Source organism: Hyaena hyaena, unplaced genomic scaffold, assembly GCF_003009895.1.
Source record: "Hyaena hyaena isolate Hyena2069 unplaced genomic scaffold, ASM300989v1 scaffold_79, whole genome shotgun sequence".
Taxonomy (NCBI): domain Eukaryota; kingdom Metazoa; phylum Chordata; class Mammalia; order Carnivora; family Hyaenidae; genus Hyaena; species Hyaena hyaena.
In genome coordinates this window covers 830,684-842,496 of record NW_024080711.1, presented here as the reverse complement: position 1 = coordinate 842,496, position 11,813 = coordinate 830,684, and the positions used below count along the sequence as shown (strand labels likewise).

The 11,813-nt window shown below is 48.6% G+C and overlaps 1 pseudogene; it reads left to right on the top strand.

Moving 5' to 3' along the window:
• Positions 1 to 525: 525 nt before the first annotated feature.
• Positions 526 to 872, top strand: LOC120232878 (annotated as a pseudogene).
• The last annotated feature ends 10,941 nt before the right edge of the window (positions 873 to 11,813 follow it).

Sequence of the window (11,813 nt, the reverse complement as noted above, 5' to 3'; positions counted from 1 at the left end):
TGATACATCACTAAATTCTACTCTTGAAGCCAATACTACATAATATACTAACTAACTTGAATTTAAATAAAATCTTGGAAGAAGAAAAAAAGAACCACTTATTTAGAGCCAGGGTTCACAACCTTGGCTGTACATCAGAACCACTCAGAGAACTTTTTTTTTTTTTAAGTTTATTTATTTATTTTGAGAGTGAGAGCACAAGCAGGGGAGGGGCAGAGAGAGGAGAGAATCCCAAGCACTCTCCATGCTGTCAGCCCAGCCTGATGCTGGACTCAAACCCACAAGCTCAGCGGTGAGATCATGACTGGAGCCGAAGGCAGATGCTTAACTGACTGAGCCACCCAGGCGCCCTGCAAATCACTTAGAGAACTTTTAAAAACATCCAATTCCTGAGCTGTATCCTCTGGAAATCAGTGAAGAAAAATCAAATAAGGTCAAAAGCTATTCATTCAGAGCTTCCACTAGCAGGAGAATCAAACACCACCATCCTTTGCATTTGGTAGAGACTCAAAGGCGGGCTCTCTGGGCTCAGACTTCGTTTGCGGCGACATGGCTAAACGCACCAAGAAGGTTGGGATTGTCGGTAAATACGGGACCCGTTATGGTGCCTCCCTCAGGAAAATGAAGTAAGTCAGGACGCCAAGTCCACTTGCTCCTTCTGTGGCAAAACCAAGATGAAAAGCTGAGCTGTGGGGACCTGGCATTGTGGTTCCTGCATGAAAACGACAGCGCGTGGCTCCTGGACACACACTACCACTTCTGCTGTCACAGTAAAGCAGCCATCAGAAGACTGAAGGAGTTGAAATACCAGTAGACGCTTCACCATTTGAAACCTTGCTAGCCTATAATAAATGGGCTAATTTATATAACAATTTAAAAAAAAGAGAGACTCAAAGGCAGGCAGAAGAGTTGGGGGTGGGGAGAGAAGGCTTTCAGGTCTGCCATAATCGGGGTTGTTGAAATGGGAAAGCTGGAAGGGGCTAACTAGAAGTGGGGCATCCAACGGGATTGGTTAGGGGTGCATATTTGACTTTCCCTGGTTGATTCTAAGTTGGAAGTAGGGGCCAAAATTAAGAAAGCTGGCCAGATACTAAGTTCTGAGTGTTTGGGGCCAGTTGCTACAAAGGTTGTGATTTGGTTTCCTGGGCTGGTTGCTGCAGATAGTGGGCCAGAAGTTTCTTGTCATATAAAGTCTGGTTGTTGTCCATTTGAATATTTGGTCTCTCAACCCAAACCAGTTACATCACAATTGCTGAGAGCAGGCTTAATTAAACACACACACACGCACACGCACACACACACACGCACACACTTTTTTTTTTTTTAATGTTTTATTTATTTCTGAGAGAAAGAGACAGCGTGAGCAGGGGAGGGTCAGAGAGAGAGGGAGACACAGAATCCAAAGCAGGCTCCAGGCTCCGAGCTGTCAGCACAGAGCCCGATGCGGGACTCGAACTCACGAACCGTGAGATCATGACCTGAGACGAAGTCGGATGCTCAAATGACTGAGTCACCCAGGCGCCCACACACACATTTTTAAACTCTCCAAATGGTTCCCATGACAGCCAAGGTTAAGAAGCATGAATTTCAAGACAGAGCCTAGGTGCTCTGCAGGGCAGGGGTGGAGAGTGAGGAAGGAGGGTGATCTTGCTTTTCCTTTCCTCCCTTCTCCTCAGAACAAGTCTCCTGGGTGAAGTGATTTGCATCCTAACAACAGGTTAGTGATTGTCTTTGTACCTGGAGGCACTCTAGATGACGGATCCCCTCCCCCCAGGGCAGAAACTTATTGGAAATATGACAGCTGACAGAATTTGCCTTCTGTTTTATCATATCTCATAGATTGGCTTCCACAGAAATTAGAATAAAAACCCAACTTACCAGGACCTACAAAGCCCCTGCCAGTTCTCTGGGCGCATCTCTTGCCCCTGTTCCCTCGGTCTCCACACTCTCCCTTTACCACCCCGGATCACCTGTTCCTGACCCAGGGTGTGGTCCTCATGATCGACCATGATCTTCTCTCAGAGAAGCCTCCCCCAAGGCCTCTTGCTGGGGCACTTTTCACCTCTCAGTCCCTTTTAGTCCCGTTTCCCTATTTTCTTCATAGCACTTACCTATCTGAAATTAATCAGTCTATATTTTTATTGCCTCTCTCTCTCCCAACAGAAGGCAGAAATCTTGTCAGCAAGACACAGCTGTATTCTTAGTGCCCAAAACATAATAGGTGCTCAGTAAACATTTTTTATATGAATTAAGGGGGCCAGGACTTTGCTGGCCAGCCCTCGGTCATCTACTAACTCTGTGGCTTTGGGCCAGTCACTTCAGCCTTTCTGACCTTCAATTTTCCCATCCATAAGAGGGAGAAATGATACCTTCCTAGGCTTCTTGCAGAGCTGCTGTCCTGTTCCAATCAAATTTCAGTGGATTTAAGCAGAAATGTGCTTTTCAGTGTGGGAGATGTTACATGACATCTGCGTTTCAAAAAGACCTTCACCCAACATGATGGTTTACATGTCCAAGAGCAGATCTGGTGAATGTGGGGATGTTTTGAGAGAGTTAGGCACTTCCAGGTCTTCAAGTGCTGCCACCTAATCATCTCTGTGCCCAAAGACCGTGAACGGGCTACCTTCCCACAGAGTCTGTATCTCCCGTGACAAGGGTGCTGTAATTTGGTGGGGGGAGAGCATTTGGGTGAAATCAGTTGAATCAAGAGTGAGAGTGTGGGAGCCAAGTGTGTGCCCCTCTCTTCTGCTCTGAGAATCTGTGGGGTGCTTGGGTCTGACAGCCTCCAGCTGTCCACCTGCGTCTCCACCATGGCATTCATGCCAAGACCATGCTTCGACAGGGCTGTCTCCAGCCAGTGACTGGGCATGATAGAGATTCTGGAGTTGGGCATGGTTGCCCAGTGGGCAACCTTTGCTTAGGAGCTCCTCGCTGCCTGGCCAAGGCTGTCTCAGAGCTGCACTGGGGTCTGAGGATCAGAGCTGCACTGGATCTAGTATTCCTCTCTCTGTCCTAGCTCAGGTGTCAGACCTGTGCTATGGTCTGAAGCCTCTCCCTGCTCACTCCTGATTTCTCCCCTTTATCCTTTTTAGGTGTTTCCTGTAACATAATCCTGGTGCATCTAATCCCAGCCTGCTTCTGAGAAGACTCACATTGACCCAGGAGAGCTGGAGACAACTCTTTATTTCTCCCTGTAACCGTTACCTCCTGGTTTTGATTTAGGCCCTCTAACAGCTTGCAAGGTATAAAAGTTTAATAAAGGAATAATCGATTAGGAAACCCCCTGTCTCCTCCTCCTTTAATGCGGTCTGGAGCAGGCTTAACTGGTGGGAGTAAATATTACTCTTCCAGTTCAGGGCTGAGGGAGGTGGCCCGAGGACTTCTGGTAAAGAAGGGTCATGGAAATCACAGAAATGCATACTCTGGGAAGTCCCCTCTTTTAGAATCCCCAGTGGACACATGCATCATTGCCCTCAAGGCCAGCTCATCCTAGGATGAAAGAACTTGGCAGAGATAACATTAAGACAAAGTTGCCAAGTAGAACTAATCAATGGCAGGATGTAAGAAGACTACGAGGAGGAAGTAGCCACGCACTTAGGAGGAAAATGTGCCCGGTGGACATTACCCAGGAACTGAAAGTATTCAGTAAGCATGTGAGTGCAGAAAATACTATCGAAGGGGTTGTCCAGGGCAAGTGAGAGATGGGACCATAGAACATTCTGGCAGGCGTCCTGGGGATCTTCTTCTAGCCCAGTGGATTTCAAACAGGTCCCTGGAGTTACCTCTGGGATTTCCTCGAAGGACAACTGGGGGTCCCTACAGATGTGGGTTTCCTTGTCTTCTCATCCTTCAGCCAAAACGCCTCCACCGCAAAGGTTCTGCCTCTCAAAACCAAGTCTGAAACTGCTAATGGGGTTTCACCTCGTCTTTTTGTCCCCAGAGAAATGGAAGCCCAGAGAAATTGTGTGACTTATTCAAGGTCACAAAAAGTTAACAGCAAAAGTGGATGGGATTAGAACCCAGGGCCCTTAATTGTAGTCCTGTTCTCTTTCTGCTTCATAATGCCACCCCCTCAAGGAATTTATATTTTTGTGTCACTTTAGTGGCTACGTCAGTTTGGACATAATCTGTCACCTTAATTGGCCAATACATCAAATAGATGTTCAGACTGGGGTTGGGTAGATGTGCCCATTTGCTGTTCAGAGAAGAAACCAAAGAGATTTCCCTGCTTTTCTCTCAAGTTGTCAGTAATACATATGTTACTTCTACTGACTCACAGATATTTAAATCTGCCATTGGACAAATGTCCCACTGAAGAGCCAGCATCGGGTGGTGGAAACAGTATGGACTTGGGAGCCAGACAGATCTGCAGTTGAGCCCTGACTCCTACACCAGGGCCTCTCAGGTAAGTTCACATGATCTTTTGGAGCGTCAGTTTCTTCATCTGTACAATACTGAGGGCCTACGTTACAGGTTGCTTTGAGGATTAGAAATGATAAAAGTGTAGCACCTCGCCAGTGCCCAGCACATTGTAGGTGCTCCGCAATTCGTAGGGTGTAATAGAAGGCTGAGAACATTTGTCCTTATGACTCTTAAGGAGGCAGTATAGAGGGGGAAACAATGTATGTGGCAGTGAGGGGACAATGGGCTGCTAAAATGAGGGAGAAATAAATGTGATCAGTGGTTTGGGGGAGGAGGGACTTACCTTGAAATTTAAGGGATGGCTGGTGGTTGGGGGGGGCGGAGGTTACATGGGGAGGGGATGGTAACATGAGCAAAGAGGCAGAGGAAGAAGAATCAGAGCCATGGAGTTCTTGGGAGTAGACTCTGGTAAATCACCGAAGTATCCGGGGAAGCTGTAGAAACCCACGTTACTGCTCCAACAGGAAGGAAAATTCTGTGCAATGTAAGATGGTTAATTCCGGAAATAGTTCATGGTTCTTGATGTGGACTCTAAGAAGATTAAGAGCTGGGGAAGGAATAAACCCCAGGATTTCTCATTTTTGAATCTCTGGGCCTTTTTTCCAACCCCTAAGAGGTGAGGAAACTGAGAGAGCCAAGGACTTCAGTGACTTCCCCAAAGTCACGCGGCTGGGAAGCGGCAGAGTTGGACCCGTACCATTTGACTCTCCAGACCCATCGTTCCTTCCCATTGCACGTTTCTTCAGTTTCTCTGTAGTGTCAAATGCAGGACTGGGCAGATAGATAAGAAATACTTGGGGGGGAGGGGAAGCAATAAATCTTGACTGCAGCTCAGATAAATAGCAGACACTACAATAGTGCTCTTCAACACTAAGTGCGCATTGAACTCCTCCAGGGAGCTTAAAAAAAAAAAAAAAGAAAAGAAATATTGAAATCAGGCTTCAATACACCGCTTACATTTGTATATCAGGCAGGGCCTGGGCATCCGTATGTTTTAAGGGTCCCCAGGGGGTTCCAGCGTGCAGCCAGGACTGTGAGTCCTTGAGCTGGACTGTGTAGCACGCCTGGTCCAGCCCACGTTGGCATTTCTCAGAAGAGCTCCTGAATGGCGCACCATCTGTATAATCCACACACCCTTCTGCAGTTCTCTCCTGGGCAGGCCATGATCTCCCTCCCTCCCTCTTTTTCTGCCATGCTGCCTCTTGGTTTGGTCTTCCATACTCATGGTGGTGACTAATTAATCCTCCCGGAACAATCAAAGGAGACCTGATCGTGGGTGAACCGTCTGGAGATGCTTTCTGATTAGCTTGGACTTTGGGGAGGCTGAGGGGGAGAAAGTGGGAAATGACTCATCCTTCAGATGAAACGCAAAAATTGTACTTATTCAAGAAGGGTTGTAGTACTTGGGCTGTAACTTTTCCTCCTGTTTCTCAATGATTCCAGATGGTCCATTTTCTCTTCTGCACCCCCATGGCCATACTCACCACCATACGTAGGAGGCACGGACTCTCTGGGCCACTCCTGTTTCAGTTTACGAAGTGAATCTGGTTTAACAGTGTGTGTCCGTAAAATGCTGTATGAGGATCAGAGAGAGAACCCACACAGTGGTATCTTTTACAGTGGTGTTCTCTCTTATAGACGGGAACAGAAGAAGGAGTCAATCCATCACGAATGTTTATTGAACATTTGTTTTGCCTAAGATGGCGCTAGTATTACAGTCCTGCCCCGGTCCCCTGCCTGGGTCAGGGTGCTCATCCCACAGCGGCTCTATGCATGGTGGCTGCAGATGGCTCTCAGCTGTCACCCTCTCTGAACAAGTGTCCTTGGCCAACAGGCACCTCCTCACCCAGGGAGTGTCACCCCTCAGGCTGGCCCCTAGTCCATGGCTGACCATCAGGAGTGCAAGACGCCAGCCCCTCGACTCAAACGGGGTGTGGTTTATGCTCCTCACAATCATGGGTAGCATTGACCTGAGCCATATTGACCTGAGCTTAGCAGTTTTTCCTTCTCTGTGTTCTGTCTTCCCTTAGGGCACTGCCTCCAAAAAATCACCGACTCTGAGGTGCTCCTTCAAAATACTTTCTAGGAGACTGACCAGAGACAGAAAATTAGCTAGGTGTTATGGGAGCTGCAGAGATGTTTACGATTTGATTCTTACTTGTAAGATGCTTCTCGGTCCATTGCGGAGGCAAAGCATTAACACGCAAGAAGTTAACAGGGCAAGAAGTAAATAACAAGGGAGATTCTTTGGGACAAGTGACAGGCACTGCACAATATTTAGATGAGGTTTAGAGGTAGAATGGTTTGAAGGGTGGTGGCAGAGACCCATCAGAAGCATCTGGGAGGGGGAAGTAGCATGCACAAATTTATGAATGCAAGAAAAAAAGGTGCCGGATGCAGAGCTGTGATTCACGGTCCTCAAACCCTAGGGTGCCTCAGGATTACCTGGTGGGAGTGGGAAAACAGATGAGCAGCCCCACCCAGTTTCTGACCAGTAGGTGGGTGTTTGAGGTGAAATAATTGTCATTTCTCACAAGCCCCCCTCCCCCTCAGGGGATGCCTCTGCTTCTGGTTTGGGGCCCACACTTTGAGAGCCACGGCTGGAGTGGGCTAAGATTTGAGAGACCAGGAGTTATTTCCCGGCATGCATCCTCACACCAGGGACCCTCATGCCGCCCCTCAGATTTCAGGAGAGAGAGGGTAGATATTTAAAGACCAGGGCATCAAATTCTTGTCCTCTGATTTAAGGAGACCTTCTTAAATCCCAGTAGAGAAGCAATGACCTTAAAAGCCTTGACTTAAAAATGCAAGGGTCAGGGCTTGAGGGAGAAAAGGGTCCTCAATTTCCAGATTTCCAAATCCTGGCTCTATGTATGAGAAGCTAAAGTCTCCCAGACTGAGGTCCTAGGGTTTATACCATAAGCCAAGGTGCGGCAAACTAGGGCCTGCCACCTGTTTCTGTAAATCCTTGTCGGAGCACGGCTGTTCCTATTCATTTACGCATCGCAGGGGCTGCTCTCCGGCTACCATGCCTGAGCCAAGTAGTTGCTACAGAGAGGGAGGGTTCCACAAAACCGGTATTTCACATCCGGCCCTTAGAAAAAGTCTGCCACCCCTGGCTATAAACCACAGAGTCAGGAAAACGGGGGGAAGGGGCTGTTGATGGAGAACAGTTTCCCCATTTCTGAGAAGAGAGATGAATGTCTTAGCAGCTGGTAGGAAAGGAGACAGTCATTAAGGTGATGCTGAATTTATCACTTAGCCCAGAAATAAGGTTACGAACAAAGTTGCGTTCAGAAAAAGAAACTTGCATTTCTGAGTTACCTGTAAAACTCCTATCCGCTAGGGGTAATTGAGCTGAGTCAGAATGGGAAGGGTCGAAGGTACACATGGTCACACTGTGGGGGTGCTTTGACCCTTGGGAGGCAGGGAGCCGGTCTGGCCCTCCTGAGTGCCCATCCCTATCGCACAGCAGGGTCTCTAACCGTGAGGAGATGTAGAATCAGGAACCATAATTGTCCCTAAAGTCCTCCTCCAGAGGCCACGGCTCATGCTTATCAAGCTGTCTTCTGACACTTCAGCTCATCTGAGCCTCACCCCTCCTCGGGGCTCCCTCGCCCTACTGCCCAAGAAAGGGGGAGGCTGGCGCCCCCCCCCCCCCCAGGATGGCTGAACCGGTCACAGGATATGAGAGAGGAAAACTGTGGAAGACAGTTCTATCTGTAATAAAGGGAATACATTCATTCACTCACACTTTTTTTCTAGCTCCAGAGGACATATTCCTCCCTGACTTCTGAGAAGAAATACATTTTGGTTCTTTTTTTTCCCCCTCAAAGTCCTTATGTCCTTAAAAGCTGTTCTTCAATCACATTTGTTCAGTAAAGCCACACAGTGGAATGAAGAAAAGCAATAAGGCTTTACAGTCAGATAACTTTGGATTTAAATTCCAGTCTTCTCGCTTAAACAGCCAAGTGACCTGGGATAAGTCATTTAAGCTTTCCGTACCTCAAGATTGCCCTTCTAGAAATCAGGGGTCATAAGATCCACCTTCTGACACTCTATGGGTAGCAGGTGTATACAAGGCGAGTCTTCCTTGATCCCACCTGTCCTGCACCAGGGATGGGGTAAATGTGGCAGTGCACATGGTGTGATTAAGGAATACACTTCATCAGAGGAAGGGGTAGCTTGTAGAGAACAACAGACAACCAGAGAAGGGGGGTCTTAGGTGTCCAGATTCTCCCGTCGGCCATAGAAAGGCATGCCCGGGCCCCGCCACGTTTGGTCTGTGTTCCCATGAGAAGACCCCCTCCCTCCATGAGTTTCCCTTCCTAGAGAGTAATCTTAGGAAAGTAGCTTTTATTTTTTTAAAGGTTTATTTATTTATTTTGAGAGAGCGTGCAAGTGGGGGAGGGGCAGAGGAAGAGAGAGAATTGGAAGCAGGCTCCAGGCTCTGTGCTGACAGCTCGGACTGATGCAGGGTCTGAACCCACAAACCTTGAGATCATGACCTGAGCCGAAGCTGGACATTTAACCGACTGAGCCCCCCAGGCGCCCCAGGGAAGTAGGCAATCCCTAGGCAACTTGGACCACAAGTCTGGATGCAGACGGAGGGGGGCCGGTGGAGGGGAGGAGGCAGTGCGCAGAGAAAATGTTTTCCTGGCCTAAGAAGCCACAGCAGGCTCCAGGCTAGCCCTTCCCTTACCTCTGGGCCCGGAGAGCCTAGGAAGAGCAGGTGACTCTGATTCTGTAGCTGTGTTCAAACCGCACATGACCACATCTGGAACACTTGGGACTGGATCCCAGACTGTCTTCCCAAGGAGGAGCAAGAGACAGGCTATCTGATACCAAGTAAAAGAAGCTTGGGGATTCTGGAAACATTCACCAAGCAGAGTCAGTTCTCAGCAGAACCACGGGTTTCATTTTGGGATAAAATCAGCATCTCCCTCCCTGACAAGTGAATCGAACTAGAAGTGCTTTCTTTGGACTCGTGTGATAGAGTGACAAAGTCTGGTGAGATCAGATGACCAAAAGCTGGTTCGCAGAAAGAGTTTTCTTTGCCTCTCAGTCTCCCTACAAAGCAGAGAGTCTATGCGGTCTGTGGGCACTGTGACACACCTCTGACAATTCTCCGGGAGGAGGAGGGATGGGCCGTTCCAGTGGATGAGTAAGACCCGGGCCACACCCTCTGTGTGAAGCACCCACAGTCCTGGGGTGAGTTAAGGTAAACTATTGTATCCACTCTGGAATAAAATAACGAAACAGTGAGATCCAAGCCTTGTTCTGAAAGGAACAATTTATTTAAAAATAAACCTTTGCCTGGGAAGAGAAGCAAAGGCAAGCAGCTCACATTTCCAGGGCCAACATCTCACTAAAAGCCAGCGTTCAAGTGGAGGGTGTGAGGTACGGGGGGGTGGGGGGTTGCCCAGAAAGGTGGTGAGTCTCCTCCCCCAGCAGCCGGCAGGATGGGGTCAAGGCCTCACCAGCCCGAGATGATTAAGCAGAGTTCTGTCTACCGGGCGAGCAAACTGAACATCCCGTCAGTGATTGTGCCTCCTCCCCTCTCCGGCGCACCCCCCACCCCGTTTCTGCCATTACAAATTCTGCGGCCATAAACAACCTTGTGCACTAGCCTTGGGTGCATTGGCTTCTGTGCGGTGGATTCCCAGGGGAGGAATTGCCGAGTCGAAACTGCAAATCTTTCATTGTAATAGATGTTGTCACACAGCTTTCTCAAATGTCCAGAGCCATTTGCAGCTCCAGCAACAATGCAGGAGGCTCCCCTTGGCTTTTCATCGCCGCCAACAGACGTGTTGCAGCTGCAACCGCCTCCCCCCACCCCTCCGCAGTTCCGCTGCCCGTGGTTTCTGTTACCCGCGATCAACCGCCCTCTGAAGGCAGAGGGTACTTCTGCTGGAAGGTCAGAAGGTCAGCGGTGCACTAACGCTACATCCCTGTGCACACGTCACTCACGCCACCTCATCTCGCCACGTAGGTATTTTATCATCTCACGTCATCACAAGAAGGGTGAGTACAGAACAGTAGGGTAGTTTGAGGGGCCACGTTCACTAACTTTTATTACGAGTATATTGTTACAATTGCTCTGTTTTATTGTCATTGCTGTTGATCTCTTGCTGCGCCTAATTTAGAAATTAAACCATATCATGGCTATGAGCCTATAGGTAAAAACATTGTATAGACAGGGTTTGGCACTTTCCACGGTCTTCATTGTTTCCAGGCTGGTAGAGATAAAGTTAGTTTAATTTGCATTTCTCTGGTGAGTTTGTGGATCCTTCTGGAAGCTTGTTGCTTTCGAGATCTGCTCTCCTCTGAGTGGACCCTTTCCCCGCCCCCTTGGTCCCCCCCTTTTTTGTACTTATCAATTAGAAAGGGTCCTTTGCATATCATAAATATTTCACAGTGAGGATTTATGTTTTCCGGCTTGAGAAAATTATTTTCTATTCACAGAAAAAAATTTCTTTCGACTCTCTTTTCTTTCTTTTTTTTTTTTTTAATATTTTTATTTATTTCTAGGAGAGAAAGAGAGACAGCGTGAGCAGGGGAGGATCAGAGAGAGAGGGAGACACAGACTCTGAAACAGTCTCCAGGCTCCGAGCTGGCAGTCAGCACAGAGCCCGACGCGGGGCTCGAACCCACGAACCGCGAGATCATGACCTAAGCCAAAGTCGGACGCTTGAACCGACTAAGCCACCCAGGCGTGCCATCGACTCTCTTTTCTGTGGTCCCTGTTTTTGGAGCTCGCACTGATCAGCCTGAAGTGCAGAGGGCCAGGTCATCAGGAGGAGCAAGCACACGGTGGAAGCACAGCCTGAGCCAGGCCCCATGGGGTAGCGAGTGGAAACTCGGCCCGTGGCGGCTGTGGTGTACGGGTCTGCCTGTGGTCGTGGGGCCGGGCACACACACCTGGCCCCGGCGGTCAGAGCAGCTGAAGGAGGACGCAGGGGAAGCGGGGCAGGTGTGGAGCCAGCCGATAATGTGAGCTGCGAAGCGGTTGCTGATTCACTTCCACCCTCCAAGCCTTTGCTTAAGAATCTCTCTAGTGGCCAAAATGTACTGCGAAGAGAATTCTGGGAAATATGGTTCAGCCTAGCCATGTGGACTCATTAGAAGGCCACAACTTCCTCTGAAATTGAATTGAAGGGGCACCTGGGTGTCTCAGTCAGTTAAGTGTCAGACTTTGGCTCAGGTCATGATCTCATGATTTGTGGGTTTGGGCCCTGCGTTGTGATGACAGCACAGCACCCACTTCAGATCCTCTGTCCCCTTCTCTCTCTGGCCCTCCCGCAACCCTTTCAAAAATAAATAAACATTAAAAAAATGAAATTTAACATTCATAGTATATTTAACACTCCTATAGCACACACATAGCTATG